The sequence below is a fragment of the Halyomorpha halys genome, unplaced genomic scaffold (genome assembly GCF_000696795.3).
Source record: "Halyomorpha halys isolate HHAL.00 unplaced genomic scaffold, Hhal_1.1 Scaffold149.1, whole genome shotgun sequence".
Lineage (NCBI taxonomy): Eukaryota > Metazoa > Arthropoda > Insecta > Hemiptera > Pentatomidae > Halyomorpha > Halyomorpha halys.
This window is the reverse complement of record NW_027108625.1, coordinates 261,694-279,443: the sequence shown is the minus strand read 5'-3', so window position 1 is coordinate 279,443 and position 17,750 is coordinate 261,694. Positions and strand designations below refer to the sequence as shown.

Genomic DNA, 17,750 nt, shown 5'->3' with positions numbered 1-17,750 from the left:
TTTCAATACAAAATCCTAAGAACCATAGTTAATGCACCCTATTACGTTTCCAACAGAACAGTACACCATGACCTACATTTCCCTTTTGTCTTTGACCTCATACCAACCAAATTCTCAAAATTCCATAATATCCTTTCCAACCATCCTAATCCTTTGGTTCAAACTATCTAGTTATCTAGTTCAACTCATTCCTACAGCCCACCTAGAAGGTTGAAACGACAGTGGCCAAGAGACTTATTAAAATAAAAATGGAGTTCTGGGAATGGTCAGATTCTCCAATCAAGTTGAGTGTTGCTGAGCGCACTTGCTCAGCCTCCACTGACTCACTATCAGTGATGCGGCGAGAGGGATGCACTGGGATCTTTTCAGCTCTGCTCTACCCCTCACACGTGGGGGATAGAGTGGGCTCAGGGATCCTCAGGTAGATTGTGTAAATATTGTATATTAGAGTGTAAATGTGACTTGAGACTATATTATTTTATCATTATGTTATTTTATTTATTTTTCATACAGATAGTTTGATTATGGTCATTTTGTTTATTCTTGTGTTTGTATAAATATATTTTTTTTTTATTCATTTATTCATTTATTTTAGTATGTATGAGATCATTCATCACCATTACCTATTGCCCACAACTGTGTGGCAGATTGTAATATCTATCAATAAATAAAAAGTAGTATTAAAAAAAAAATATTGATTGTCTTTTAGAGTGGGTATTCGCAATCATGTGAAATAGTAATTTTGTTCTTATATTTTTTTAAAATAAAGTTATGTTATTCTTTTGACAATAAATATTTATTTAAAAGTAAAAATAGATAATCCAATCATTACCAAAACCAGATCCTGGGATGAGAGATTTATTGACCATAATTATTACAAAATATTTTCGATCGCTTTAAAACAAGAGGACTGTAGGCAGATTGAACTGAAAAGCTTTCAGATGTTAAAAGCAGTTAAATATGTTGTCACTCAGAGAACTCCAATACACTAAATAATTGAAGCAAATTACAGTGGGCGAACTAACTCGATTTGCTCTCGGAAGGCGATTATTTCTGTAGGCTGCTGATGGATTAAAGAATTCCGAGATAGAATGACAAGATAATGGTCGCTAAAGAAAATGTCCGCCTCAGGCCGAAGAAATAGTTCAGTGAGCCGCTTTGGTAATAGCTACCACAGTGCTCGGCGGAGCAACATATTAGTTCGGTGCCTTCGTAGGTAGAAAGCACATTCGCGACCCCAATTACTTAAAATTCAGTAGTAAATTTTCTTTTAGTTATATTGATTAATGACAAAAAATCAAGTGAGAAGAGTAAAAATTAAAAAAAAAAAAAAAAGTGTTACAAACCTGCCTTCTACGCCACAACCACTGATGAAGACCTGAAACTCAGGTCGAAACGTCGGCATAAAATAAATAAATATGGTTTTGTTTATTTATGATGTTCTTTGCTAACCGCACACCCCGACAAACTTCTCCAAGAAAAAAAAAAAAGTTTGCCACCTCTTTTTAGATTGACTTTCAATAAACTTTAACAATTTTTTTTTTCTCGAAAGTATAGCAGATATAGAAAAATATATCATGACCTCCTGGTAATCATACATTATCATTTATTAGGTAATTAGCTCAGAGAATATATTTTGTTTTATTTTTATTTTATGATCCTTCCATTGTATACCAATCCCTCAAATGTGGTGACGTGAGACCACCCTTGAAGAATGGTGCCAAAACTGGATGATTAAAATAAATTCCAATAAATCCCACCAAATCACATTTACCCTTCGTCGTAAACCTTCTTCTTGCCCCACAGTATCTTTTAATAATCCAGATCCAGTATCCTTTAACCAGATACCGATCCTTCCATAATAAACTTCCCAACCACCCAAACCAACCCGTTTAAGGAGAAGCTACCTAATAATCCTCCTAGGCGTCTGAAAAGAAGATGGCCTCGAGATGTTCTTTAGAAGTGTTTTTGGAGTTCTGTCAATGGGTAGATTCTCCACATGTTTGTATCATGTCATAATATCACTTACAGCAAATTTACTTGATGTGTATATATGTATACAGTTGTAAATAACAATAAATAAATTATAATAAAAAAAAAATTAGTTTTTTACCAAAAAATAAAAATTGGTTTATACCAAAGTAAAATTAATAACAAAAAATAATGATATTGGTACACTTAAATAAAACAAACAATTGCCTTCTAATAGTAAAATCTGAGAACATATGATAGCTTTGTTTACAGAAGTACCTCAAACATATTGAATGATAGCTTAAAATGCTGCCATCTAGCGGCATACAAATGAAGTAGCAAGCAGTACCCCTTGAGAATGAGAACAGGTACCATATGAGTGAGAACAAACCCATGGATGAACCCACAGGCTACCTTTGGCAATCACCATTTGCTGGTACACAATCCATAAACTTCACAGATCTTAATATCTCACAAGTAAATGGTATGTCATTCATTAATGTATTCCATAATCGAAATTCCACTAACCGTAACTAATACCCAAACTGTAGTCACCTTTGGTTAAATATACATTATCAATTGTAATAATTATGCAATAATAGAGGTATATCACAATTTGGCCATGTTTCATCTTTGGAAGTCCACTTCATTATAATCCAGAATCAGATATTTTTATAAAAACTCAACCACTGCAGATTTTGATTAATCTCAGACTATGTTGATTGGACAAGCTTTAAACCTGTTTATTTGTGTTTTGAAAAAAAAATAACCTACTAATTTGTGTGTTTTTATTACTTATTGATATGTTTTTAAATTGTTTTATTGTTGTGGCTATTTTATTTTTGATATATTTCTATTTATTGATAATTTCTTTTAATTTGTATTGCATTTGCGTAACGAATTTAACGTGTGTTGCGGATCGCTGGAGAAGAAAGGCATAAGAGACTGGAATAGTGAGAATAGCGAATTAAGAAAAAATAAAAATAATAATAAAAATAAATACAAGAATAAGAAAAATGTATTATAACTTATAAAGCAGTACTAAGAATGATTTTATGGATTGGGTCAACCTGTCAATTGAAAGGTTCATGTATATATTTTAAGTGAAATTTAAAAACTAAAATTTAATAACTCTGGTAAAATGAATTTTATTTGTCTAAGCAATTATATATTATAAATGTGAATTAAATTTATGATCCATCTTGACAAGAGACTTACTTGGAATCCACACACAAGACTGAAACGACAAGAAACTGCTTGTAGATTCCGATTTCTACAAAAATTACTTGACAAATTCTCTAAACTTCCCATTCACTACAAAAAATTATTATACACTACGATAACCAGACCAATTTGGACATATGGAATTGAGCTCTGGGGCTCCACCAAACCATCAAATTTCTCCCGCATCCAATCCTTACAATCCAAAATCCTTGATGCTCCTTATTACGTTACAAATAAACTCATTCACAAAGACCTTAACATCCCATTCGTCACAGGATTGGCCCAAAACAGATATGCGTCTATTCATTCCAAACTCCTTAACCATCCTAACCCATTAATTCTTAATCTTTCATCCTTAACAATCCCTGATAATCCTCCGAGGCGTCTGAAAAGAAGATGGCCACGGGACTTTCTAATTTAAATTAATGTTTGAAGTACTACCGATGGGTGGTTCCTTCCCAAGATTTTCAAGTATATATGAAACATACAACATATTTACTTATTGTATTATTTTGTACAGTTGTAAATTACATCAAATAAATAATAAAAAAAAAATTTATGTTAGAGTCCAAGTTACATTTTCTTTATGTTTATACACTGTTACGATACTAAGGTAAAAGAACAGAAAAAAACATATGATTCATACTATGTTTCAAAATCAATAATTTTACTAATTGCTAGTTTGCTGAGTATGTATGTGTAGCAACCAAGTCCATATAGGCAACAATTTTTTCAATTCGTATTCTCAGTACAGAATTGAATCGTGATAAATTATAAGACGAAACAGAAATTTATTTATTTTTTACTCTGAAACATTAAGAAATTTGTATAAATCTAACTACCCATATCACAGCCCTCGAAGAATGGTGTCGTAATTGGAGGATTAAAATAAATCCCAACAAATACCATCAAATTACCTTTATCCATCGTCGTAAATGCATGACCTCTTGCCGCACAGTATCCTTTAATAATTCCCAACTTATTCCTGTCGAACAGATCCGTTACTTAGGACTACATCTCGACAAACAAATGACATGGAATCCTTGTATGAGGATTCAATGACTAAAAAAACAGGAAACCACGTCGATTTAAACTATTACAACACTTATTAGACAAACGGTCTAAACTTCCAATTCATTACTAAAGACTGATTTACAAGACATTATAAGGCCTATCTGGACATACGGAGTCTAGCTTTGGGGCTCCACAAAACCTTCCAATTCCTCTCGTATACAATCCAAAATCCTTCGTAAAATCCTAAATGCTCCCTACTATGTCACAAATAAAATCATCCAAAAAAGACCTTAATGTTCAATTTGTAACCGATCTAGCCCGAACCAGACATTAATCCTTCCATTATAAACTCCCTAACCATACCCATTAGTTTCTAATCTTGCTTCCTCTTTTATTCCGGACAATCCTCCAAAGGGTGTGAAAAGAAGATGGCCTCGAGACCTTATACTGTTAAAATGTTTTTAGAGTGCTACCAATGGATAGTTTCTCTACATGCTTGTACCATACCATTATGATTTCTTTTAATTTACTCTATGTATTTTATGTGCAGTTATAAATATCAATAAATAAATTTTTAAAAAATCTATCTAAACTGGCTTTTAGAAAGTATTCATTATATTAACTGGCTATGTGTATTTTCCTTTTTTCATAGCTTACTGATCAGCTACTTTTACTATAACCTTTCTCAACAGTGCAGTTCACTCTAACTTTTTAATTTTTAATTGTATACTTTATTTTTTTATTCTGTTAGCTCTATATGCATTGTTGATCTTTGGCCGCCCAAACCAGCTTTTTTCACACTTTCCTTGATTACTGCTTTCCTCTCTTTCGCATCTTTGTTGATTCTGTCAATCCATCTGGTTTTTGGCCTCCTACTATACTGATATTCATTGTAGAGGCGTTCTGATGGATTGCTTCGAGCCGCAAGTCCCTCCTATTTTAACCTCATTGCTTTCATTTCTTGATATATTGATTGAACAGTCTCTGCAAGCACTTAATTGTTAGTTTTTCTCTTGTATGTGTTAAGGCTCTGATCCCAAATCGCCCCTGTAATTGTATAGAGGACTTTCCGTTCAAACCTCTTGATTCTGCTCTCTAGCCCAGGTCTCATTTATTAGAGCTGGCTTTACCATAGCATTGTATAACCTAAATTTTAATTTTAGATTTTATTGAAATTCAGTATTTATGAGAGAGAGAAGGAAAAAAAAATTTAGAAATTGTATTTTATTTTTTATTTTCATTAGTTGTTATCTTGTTCTTAGCCCTGATGAAGGCTAACGTTCTAACCGAAACGTTGGCACTATTAAATAAGTTATTTCAACTTAGTTGTGTTATATTTTGACCGGCCCCCTCCCCCCAACCTTCTTCTCATATATATTATTCACAGTCAACTATCTTCTCATCATTATTTGATCAGTTATTTAGAATATAATTATAAAAAACAAGAACAGAAAATTCCTCATTAAAAAAATCCTTTTCGGTCAGGTATACTTTGATTTTCGAAATCAACTATAGTTTTTGAGCTTTAACAATTTTATACTTGATAATATTAATTGTTAATAGTTATTCCTTATTAAGTCTTGCAAGATTATTTTTACTTATAGCATACAAATAGTATTACATGAGATCAGATATGATAATAGCCATTAATTTACAAAACGGACAAGTACAGTAGAAAAAAAGATAGGTACTTAGCATTGATAAATGGACGCTACTGCAGCACTAACCACGGTAATGCATCGCAGTGCAGCTGGAGTGCATTGTGTTTCTCACCCTAATAATTTTTGTACTTGTACCTGTATGTGCAGTTGCTATTCAGCGGGCACATCTTCAGCATCATAAGCCTCTGAAAGAATCCTATTGCATTTCTATAATTATATCGTGAATTTTGATAGTCTTATAATAAAATACTAACAGGAAAAGTTTTTAAAAAATGTGCTCTTAGAGTTTTGTAACCAGTTAACCAAATTGTTATTATTTTTTAATACTCATTCGATACCTAGTTTAATGTTCTTAAATTTTTTGTACAATAAACAGAATAAAGGTCTAAAATTTTGTTTTTTCAGCTTTATCAAATTAACTACTTAGTGACTTAAAATGGACAGCCAGAAATTTATTTCTGAGTAAAGTTCAGACTTATACAAAGTACTTATATAAAAAATTTCTTTTTGCTTTACGACTTATTATTTTTGAGTTAAAAAGAACTTATTTGATGCAGTTAATTTGTTTTATCATAACGTTTTCGTCAGAATAGGGAGTTTAGGAGCTATAGACGAAGAAAAAAAAACAAAACATATTTCTCACTTCAGAACGGCGAGAAATGGGTTTACGTGTTAAGTTTAGTAGAAAATAATTTTAAGCTATAATTTTAAGGCTCGTGTACTCTTAAAACATATAGATATTTTTACGGTAAATAATTACACTACAAATCCTGTATGATAAAATTATAAATTGATAGGAGATTTCTAGATTTTTAAAAAATGTGCTAGTTCTAAATTTGTTGAGATTTTTTTAGATTTCAGTATTCTTGACACAGCAAAGGAGAATCTGTTCGCGCAGGTCTATCACAGTTGGTCGATGTTTTTATATATCGATGTTATTATAAAGCCGAGGTATTTGAACCTGCCTACTATCGAAAACAATTTGCCGTCCACTTAGACATACATTTTATTAGGGTGAATTTTTTTTGCGTACAATCATATATTTGTTTTATCTTCATTTACTTTGCAAGCCGATTTCCTCTGCTTCTCTTAATAGAGTCGTTGCATGTCTTTCCATGTCATCTTGGTTACTTTCTAGTACCGCAATGTCGTCCACGTACGCCAAGACTTGTTTCTTACACATAGTAAAATAGGAAAATAATTTTTTTTTTTTTTTTAAGAAAAGTGCAAAAGCATATAATAAATTATACAAAAAATAATTTCTTCCATCCTTTCTCATTTTAATTTTTTTATAAGACGTTTATTTAAGCAGTGACTCAAAAGCGATAAGAAGAGACTCACCATAAATCACTTTGAGATTAGAGGGCATTAAGATCGATTATGTTTGTCTTGGGGAGACTTTGAGCCCTATCGATTCTACTAGCCACCTAACGAGCTACTAATTATCGAATATTTAACCTCTCCAACTAATCATCAAGTGATTACGTAATCGCTATTTATTCTTTGTATTTCTTTTATTTTAAATGAAGACCAGTATTGAATTATTCGCCAGATATGCTTGTAAAAAAAAAAAAAACAGAGTTAGTAGAAGGACAATAAGTTTTAAGGATTCAATATTTGCAACAATAAGCTTTTTCAAATTCAATATTTCTTCTCTTAGATCAGATTTACTAAATGTATTATAATGTACAGTTGTAAACAGCAATAAATAAATATTTAAAAAAAATTTTTTTTGTACTTAATAATATATTTTAAATTGAAACAAAAAAAAAAACCGGGATGCTTATATACTTATAATATTATATATCTTAGGGAGTGGGTAGCTCTGTGGTAAGGCACTGTGTACCCTTAGTTAGGTAAAAATCTGGTGGTCTAGTAGGTAAAGATCGTGATGCTGACTAATTCACCTACTTGGAAAACCGTTGGTATAGTAACAGTACTGCACCCTTCACCCTTTCTAGGTTTTAGCGGTACAGATTTATTTATTTTTTAATAGTACCTATGTATATTATTCTTGTATACTTACTATATTTACAATTTAATAAAATAATATACTTAGAAACTATGTATAATAGAAGTGATTTGTAGAGTTGTAGCGAATGAGATAAGGGTGTGTAAGGTTGTAGTTCGCATTAAGGAACGGATCCCTAAAATCTTAATAAAAATGTCCAAGGGGAAGACCGAAGCGTAGGAGGGAGGATTGCGTCAAGATCTGGCAGATTTGGGTTTGGTCTAGCGCCACTGGACGGATATTTGTAAAAACGATGGGTGGTACCGTCACTGAATTAGTAATTTTTTTATCATATTTAAAAAAAAATGGATCAGTACTTCTTTGTAGTACTGTGCTGTACCAATGTTAATAACAACCTAAAAACCTAAAACCTGAATGTTAGTATTTGTAGAATTTTTATAGTTTCCTATATGCTATGGGCCCTTCAAAAAAAAAAAATAATAATAAGATTAATAGTACATGCATACCACATGGGAATGGAAAGAAAGGAAAAATCAATTGAGTCAGAAGGTTTAAAGATAATTAAAACCCTAAATCCTCATGTTGAAAAAAAAGTATATTTTTAATAAAAATTTCTTTTTCACTCTTCACAGCATGTATTGTTTCAATTTATGTTACTAAACCTTATAATAAAGTATTTTTCAAATGTTTGCTTTTAACTAATCATAATAATTTATATCGAACTATCAATAGGTTCATTAAATCTATATACATCCTCAAATATAGTAATTGTGATGCATTGCCGAGTTAGCTAGTATCAATATAAAACGTATATACAATTACTCTATATACTTATTATATTTATGTTTGTACCTGCTAACAATTTTTCCTGAGAAGCGTACGAAAAAAGGGGTTTTAATGCAGCGGAAACTGTCCTAAAACTCTGATTTACGGATCACTTTTTAAACATTTACTTAATACGGGATAAGTAAATCCAGCAATATTTAAAAAGTGGCTTAAATAAAAAAAAACATTGAAATATGTTGAATAAAGATGTAATTTTAAATAGAAGAAATTTATATGGCAATGTATTTTTTGTAGCCTCTATTATTATATGCGTATAATTATGATAACGTGTTTTTTTTTTTTTTTACCCTCCATTGAAAAGGAAGAAATAAGTATAAATGATGTTAATTCATGTGTGCTTCCTTTTTCTACCCATGGGTACTTTAGTATACTTTTACAATAGTAGGTATACACTGTGTGCAGAAACGATGGCGCCGTGTGCGTATGATAACGTGTTTTATTCAGAGCATAACTATATGTAATTAAGATATTTTGTTAATCGGGATTCAGCCAAGTGCATTTTTAAAAAATACAAATAAATGTTTTTAATCAACCCATGGTCTTGAATTTAGCAATTTTTCAGCATGTATTGTTTCTTCCAATCCATACTCATCCGTCAGTAATAATCCTCCAACCAAAAAGTACAAGGTGTGCCTTCTACCTGCTTTATAGAGGCTGGATGTGCCCAAGAAGGAAAATGATTCATTTCTTATAATAAACACAATAAATTTCCTTATTACATCCTGACGTAGGAATTGGAAATCCAGTGCTTTAATATCACTAATAATTACACGATTTACCGAGTATATACAAAACATGGAGAGATATGAAAGTGTTTCGCTGTGCGGAGACAGAGAGATATAAATCCAACTGACAACATAAACAATACCCGACAGTGCATTAGCATATAAGCCGAAACGAAGGGACCCAAACACCGAGAGCCTTTGTCGATTCTCGCATTTACATAAAATATTTTTACAATCACCGCTATTTATTGCCCTTTCCTGAAGCGAGTTCGATTGTCTTTGAGAATCTTATATTACTTTTTCGTTTTTCTGGTTGTCCGTTTGTTCGTGAACCGCTAAGTCGAAGGAGTTGTTATGTCCGTCCCGTCAGCCTTTGTTAGATCTCGGCTATATCTCTTCCCACGGGAATTCGGAATCCAGACTGATAGAAGAGAAGTCCGTCGTGCGTCGGTGGGATTGGAAGAAATGGGAAACAAGATGTTAGACAATCCACAGAATGTTTTTAATTGAATTCTTTCCTTAGAATCCTACGCTACTATATTCATTCAACATTTTCTCATTCCTATCGAATTGAAACCTTTTCTAGAATCTTGTCTTCGCAAGCGACTCACCTGGAATTCCTGAATAAGATAAAACGGCTGCTTCATCAATAACAGGAGACAAGAACGTTGTTTTTTTTTTGTTAAGAAATTTGAAGAAAAAATGGATACGCACAACTCTGTCATTAATTTCATCGTATTTCCTATACATTCTTATTTTGAAAACATGAAAAGTGAATAATTTCTTTCAATAATCTTTAAAACAACGAAATTATTGACAGAAAGGGAGGGTTGTGTGGATATCTACAAAAGACTCTCACCAAAAACCACAAAAAAACTTCGGAGGTCACAGAAAAATATTGATACTTCCAAAAAGCAATTATAAAATACAAATTCAATTCGTATAAAAATTGTCTATATTCTAATTTTGAATTAACATTGAGCTGCGATGATCTATAAAAAAGTATTTTGAAATTTACTTCGACATTTATGGGATTGTTTCACTTCAAAAACTACCCCTAATACGAATTTTAGATCATTTTAACTAATAGGAACGCGAATAATGAAGTTTACTTTTTTTTTGAAAATATACAATTCTACAATAAAACACATCTTGTAACTTTGCAATGCATTTTTGCAAAGGCATGCTACAGTCTTTTCGAGAATATATCAATTCCAAAAACATTTCTAGAATAGGTGGTCTCGAGGCCAACTTTTTTTTTTTAAAAATGCCCGGAATTGAAAAATTGAATGAAAAATAATAAAAAGTCAAGCAATGCTCAATGAATATAATAAAATAAATAAAATGAGAATTGTGTGAAAGTGAAACATATACGCCATACTAGGAGAAATATGAAAATAGATAACACATAAATTTATGAAAATATGTTTTCATGTTTTTCTTCAACTTTTCAACCACTCAAATCCAGTGATTTCTAATCTAGCTTCTCCATAATTACCTGATAAACCTCCTAGGTGTCTGAAAAGAATATGGCCTCGAGATCTTCTCCTCTAGAAATGTTATTGGATTTCTATCAATGGGTAGATTCTCCACATGTTTGGATCATGTCACTATGTCACCTACAGCAAATTTACTTGTTGTATATATTTTTATACAGTTTTAAATAACAATAAATAAATTATATAAAAAAAATTTTCCTCAGGATGAGGGAAGATTTTAATCAACCCAGCTAGGCACGGAACGAAATCAGGATGGAAGAGGGAGACGACAAAACCAGAACTGCTCCAACACGACAATCCCAGAGGAGGGCTCACAGATCTCTATATCTCACTGGCCAATCAAGTAAATGTAATCTTATCCATTAATCAATTTAATCCATAACCAAAATTAATAATTAAACAAACTGTAAGCACCTTTGGTCAAACACATATCATAAATTGTAATAATTATGCAATAATAGAGGCATGTCATTATTAATCCTGTTTCATCTATTTAAATCCACTAAATACAGTCCTATTCATTCTGTATTACAATACAGAACCAGTATTTTTATAAAAACCCAATCACTTCAAATTTTGATCCATTTTAGACTGTGGTGATTGAACGAATGGTCCACCGTGTCCAGGATATATTTTGGTTTATTTGCTAAATTATAAAAATAACAAAATTGTCCGACCATATCTTAACACTCAAACACTCTTTTGATTTTGATAATACCTCCACATTAGTCTCTGTCCCTAACCACGAAAAACGAGTGTTCTCAAAAAGCACTTTTATACAATTAGAAGCTTCCCAAGTCAATCACAAAACGAACAAACAAAACCTATCCCTAGCTTATTCCCAAATAGTTAATTTATTAAAGCACCCATAATTTATTTTATTTTATTTTTTATTATAATTATTTTATTTATATTTTTTTCCATTAAATAACTCCTTACTTACCGCTCCCTGCTGTCTACGTCCATATCGCTTAGTTCTACTATTACGTTAAAAAAACTAATTAGGGCCTTCAAATCTTATTATTTAACCAATTAACTCAGCTCGAAACGTCGACATAAATATTTTTTTGTTTATTTATATGTTTTTGCTGACCGCATCCCCCGACTATTTTCTCCAATTAGTAATATACGGTCAACTATCTACACCTCATTGTAAAAATAACAATTTATCTATAATTTATTAAATTAAATTCTAGCCTTTGTAAAAATTATCAGATATTAGTTACAAAATGGCTAACTACGTAGAATTATTGATCAAAATGGCCTCATTTAGCCATAATATTGTTCAGTTAACGAAATTATGATTTTCTAAGTGATTATGGATTTTCATTATCATTTAACCTATAATATAAAATTATGTTTATTGTTTTATAGTGATACTTCATAATTGAAAATTGTTTTTTGTGATATAACTTTCTAATGGTTTGTTAGAATTTGGTTCTTAAAATCTAGTTTTGATGTTATTCCATCGTTTTACAAAGCTGAACATTTACCTCAAAATGTTGTCCTTAATCCTTATGAAGGCCTTTTTACTTATTTGTGTTCTTCACTGATCGTATCCCAAACCATCTTCTCTTCATAACATAATCCTCGGTCAAATATTTACTCGTCATTAAAAGTAAATTTTATTTATTTGTCTTTAATTTTACTGACCACACCCGCTGACCATTTTTTCTTATATTGAATTAACGAGAATTAAGCTTCATTTCATCAAATCAGAAAATTCTGGAGACTGTCTGTGCATTAGACGGGTGAATCAGAAACACTTTTCCTTATTGGAGCGTTAGATCGGCTGAGTGGAGGGTCTCCTGCAGGCTGAAGAGCTACTGAGATCACTCGACAAACAGCAACGGGATATCCTCTTAGCTTATATCTGTTGACGGTGGTGGTTATTGCATCGAGTTTGTTCTGCTGAGTCACCCTCTCCAATCGAAGGCTTTTAAGTCGTCTAAGAGGAGTCCGCCATACCCAAGGAATAGCAAACATGTGTACATTTGTGTTGTAGTTGTGCTATTATGCTACGTAGGAAACACAAATAGAGTGAAAAAAGGGAGTACAAGACATATGTCTAATGGTAGATATAAAAAGCAATCCAGAGGGGTCTTGCAAGGACAAACATTAGACTTCTTATTCGTACCGCTTCGTCTTATATGATTTTAAATCTTTTATGTTATTTGTTTATAATATTAGCTAATTATATATAAATTGATTTCTTGTTTGAAACTGATTATGTTTATCATTTATAATAATGTGGATTATTTTTAGTCTCAACGTTTTTATGGACATATTTCCCCTCACCAACGTCTCGACTTAAAAATAAATTATAAAAAATAAATATGACAAAAGTTACATTACTCTATTAAATAAGACTATCCTATAACAATACTAGTCTGCAACAATTTAGATAGTGTATTTGAGGTTGTGAATTTTACAATTGAGATTATCAAAGATAATGACTACGTTGGCCGAAACGTTGATGATGGGAAATTAATTAATAAAAGCTTAAAGCTAAATGGATCAACTTTATTATAATTGATAAATATTTATTTTTGAAAATGGAAACATTCACTATATTATCAGTTAAGTTAGTCCTAAATAGGGTTTAATTTATTTTATTGACTGATTCATTTGTTCATGACTCTCCATTATCTTCTACGAGTTTATTTATTAGATATTATAGATTTCACTGAAATCTCTTGATGAATACGTGTATATTACTAGTCTGATTTCCGGGAATAAGTTTTCAACAAACAAAAATGTATCTCATGTTTTCTCCTTTAGTTAGAGAGTTGGGTAGCTCAGTGAGTAAGGAACTCAGGGTCCGACAAATTATTTATTCTATATATAATCTGAACCTCCGAAGTCCTCCCAGTCTCTCTAGGGTACCCAAAACTGGGAAAAGATAATGAGGATGAGCTTCACCTTCAACAAATTACCTCCTTATATAAATGATGTTCAAAAACAGTACTTCCATACAAAGTATTGAACCCTTTAAGGATTAAAGCGGTACAGACTAAAATGTTCTCATTCATTTAATTATCGAAGCATTCAACAGCCAATACTATAAATTTATTATTACAATTAACAATAAGTAATGGTTAATTATTTTAAATAATTGACGGTATTTTACAGAAAATTATTTTGAAAATTCGCATTCACGAATGTCAGAAAATTTCAATGAAGGTTAAACCTAATCGATTATTAACATACTGTGTTAAATAAAATCTATTCCAGCTATTTTCAAGAAAATTTCTAAAAATCAATGATGTAATGTAAATATAGACTTCTTAAAATTCCTAGGAATACACTTTCCCTAATATCAAATACTCACAAGTAAAAACCATTTTTCGAAGCTAGACTTCAGGACTCATTGATCCCTTACTATATATTCCAAATACAGATCAGTTAAAATTAACAATAGCACGCACATTATTCATATTAACTATATAATTCGGTTCAAAGATTAAGTATTTTGTAAGTAATCATAGATGGATTTATTCTTAAATTTTGTTTTCTAAAACCATAGAGAAATCAAAATGTGAGGAAATTAGGTTTCCAAAACAAAACAATGTGATTTTGAGGTAAACAAGTTGAATCTACAAAACAGTCGCGTAGCAGAAAATTATTATCAAGATCTTGTTTCCTATTTCCATTATAAAAGTGGATTATAATTTTTAGCTTACAGTAAATTAATCCACACCAGGTTTAATCTGATCGGATTTATATATCTATATTTTTTTATTTATTTATAATGTTTCTTTCTTATGTATACTCCTACTTTCTTAAAATTTGAGTTCGCTAGTTGAAAAAAATTGATGGATGACAAAAAAAAAGAAAAGGATATCAGTGGCTGGTTCCGTATTTTAAAAAATGCCAATTTCTGTGAATGAGATTTGACTGAATTAAATTATCGCGGTTCGTTAGTTCCTTTTAATTAAATGGCCTGCTAGTTATTAATTTATTATTATTTTTTTTTTCACTACACAATCAAGAATTTCCTTCGGATAAAGGATTGAGCCAATTTATTTTTAAGGCCCAAACATACTTAATCTAAACACTTACGAAAAAAAATAATCTACTAAGAGATTTCGTGATTCATTTTCCGGAATCACAGAAATTGCTCGTAGCTGAGAAGCCAAGGGGTAAAAGTGATTATTTTGTGAAAAAATATTTTTTTTTTCCTATCTTCCTGAACCGGAATTAAATGAAGTTTTCAATAGTTACCAAATTGACAAATTATTAATAATTAGTTAATCATTCAACATTTTTAAAAATTATTATGCGTAAATGTGTTTTGACATTGGTTGATTGCAAAGTAATCTCTTCCACACAAAAAAATCGATGGTAATAATAAAATCAATCATAATTAAATATATTTTGAAAACATATTAGCGAGTATATTTGTATCAAAATCTGATTAAATAAGTTCTCTATTGAACGTTTTCTGAGAACATATGTATGTGATAAAGGTTTCTATTGTAAAGGTTTAATTCATATCAGTGAAGTATTAATTTATTCTTTGATTGTGTGTAAGTTGTAAGTTTATTCTATTTATTTTTTTAAATAATTTATTTATTGATATTTACAACTGTATACATGTATACACATCAAGTAAATTTGCTGTAAGTGATATTATGACATGATAAAACATGTGGAGAATCTACCCATTGATAGAACTCCAAAAACATTTCTATAGGAGAAGATCTCGAGGCCATCTTCTTTTCAGACATCTAGGAGAATTATCAAGTAGTGAAGGAGAAGCCAGATTAGAAACGAGTTGGTTTGGGTGGTTGGGAAGTTTATTATGAAAGGATTGATATCTGGTTCTGGCCAAATAGGCAACGTAGGGGACATTGAGGTACTGATGGATGATTTGATTTGTGACAAAGTAAGGAGTATTAAGGATTTTACGAAGGATTTTGGACTGTAAGGATTAAGTTCATTCTATTAAAACGATTTTCTAATTTGTTTTTAATACTACTGTTTCTGGAGATTTTTGCTGCTGAAAATCCTCCGTAGGCTCTGTCAAAAAAGGATATAAAAAATGTATTTGAGTAGGTAGATTAAAAATGTTTTAGAAGTAGCTTCTATTATCTAGACCTTTATTAAATAGGTCTGATAAAAAGTTCCATTAAAAGAACTTTTATATTACAACTTAATAACTAAATTATTACATTATAGTTTTCAAGAAATTAAAAAAAACAAAAAAAAAAAAAAAAAAAACAGGATACTTCTAATTTCTTTTTCTGCATTTAGGACAAACTGTCAGTTATCATCTCCTTCTACAAATTATTACATTACAAATAGTTTATACTTTACTTACTTATGCGAACTACTTGATTTTAATCATTATTACATTTTTTAAACAACATCTTGTTTTAAGACCATTAATCATTATCATTGAATAATAATTATTCCTATAGATAAAGAAAGGATATGATCCTAAAAGATAAAATTACTTGTAATATTTTTATGTATTTTCATCTTTTATTACTTATATTCTCATATATTTTGTCATCCTCTATTTCAGGGATTTGTATGAATTATATAAATATATTATTTCCTATCCTCTTCTTCGATTATAAGCGATTCTAATTAAAGTCAATACAGAAAAAGTAACAGAGAGAGAGGGTAGTTTAGTGGTAGGGCACTGTTCTACTAACTCCAAGGACCCGGGTTTGAATCCGGCTGTAGCTGATAATTATTTTCTGGAAGATTATTGATTGACCGTGTGTGAAGATGAAAGGAATATGGTCCGGGTGCGGTCAAGAAAAACTCAAATAGTAGAAATATACTAATTTAATGAGCCAACGTTTCGCCCCACGTTGCAGGGCTTCTTCAGGGCTAAAAAAAATACAAACACATAGTTACAAAAGGAAAACAAAAACCTAAGTGTAAAATAACAGGGGTATAAAATGTAAAAAAGTAAGATATAATAAGAAAAATTAAAGCTAGTAAATAGTAAATGTAAAGGGCAATAGTAACAAATAGATAACAAAAGAAATATTAAAGAACATACAAATAAAGAGATGTAAAAAGAAAAAAGAATACAAATCAAATGATGAGACAGAATGCCTAGGCATTAGTAGGCATTCTGTCTCATCATTTGATTTGTATTCTTTTTTCTTTTTACATCTCTTTATTTGTATGTTCTTTAATATTTCTTTTGTTATCTATTTGTTACTATTACCCTTTACATTTACTATTTACTAGCTTTAATTTTTCTTATTATATCTTACTTTTTTACATTTTATACCCCTGTTATTTTACACTTAGGTTTTTGTTTTCCTTTTGTAACTATGTGTTTGTATTTTTTTTAGCCCTGAAGAAGCCCTGCAACGTGGGGCGAAACGTTGGCTCATTAAATTAGTATATTTCTACTATTTGAGTTTTTCTTGACCGCACCCGGACCATATTCCTTTCATAATTATTTCTGTTTCACTGTATCCGTGAGTCAGCCCTGTGAGTTAGGGACCATTAATTAGGTAAAAATCTGGAGGTCGAGCTTAATTCTGACCAAATCACCTCCTTGCACAATGTTGGTCTATTAACATTACTTCCTTACGAAGTATTGCACCTCCGATTCTTCATTGAGTAGCGGTGCAGATTTAACTAAAGCAATGTTACTAAGACCTCCTTATTAATTGAATCTTTATTCAAAATAATGCATTTGTAATTACATTTGACGTTTCGGGGACTAATCTCTATCCTTAGGATTATTACCAGACAGGACATTGCAGCTAAACAAGCATTTGCTCTTCCAGGCCAGGGCGCGGACTTTCTGACACCACAAGAAATAAATCTTCCAATGAAAAATGATATATCATCTAGTTGGCAA

General features: G+C 31.0%; 1 long non-coding RNA gene across 2 annotated transcripts in view; it reads left to right on the top strand.

Moving 5' to 3' along the window:
* The first annotated feature begins 2,256 nt into the window (after nucleotides 1-2,256).
* Nucleotides 2,257-17,750, top strand: part of LOC106678611 (uncharacterized) — a 38,465-nt gene continuing 22,971 nt past the window's right edge. The window contains exons 1-2 of one of the 2 annotated variants that reach the window (XR_001342794.2): nucleotides 2,257-2,455; nucleotides 11,116-11,255. This is a non-coding gene — a long non-coding RNA (uncharacterized lncRNA). Of the gene's footprint in view, nucleotides 2,456-11,115; nucleotides 11,262-17,750 lie in introns of both variants that reach the window. The other variant, XR_001342793.2, reaches the window with a different exon arrangement.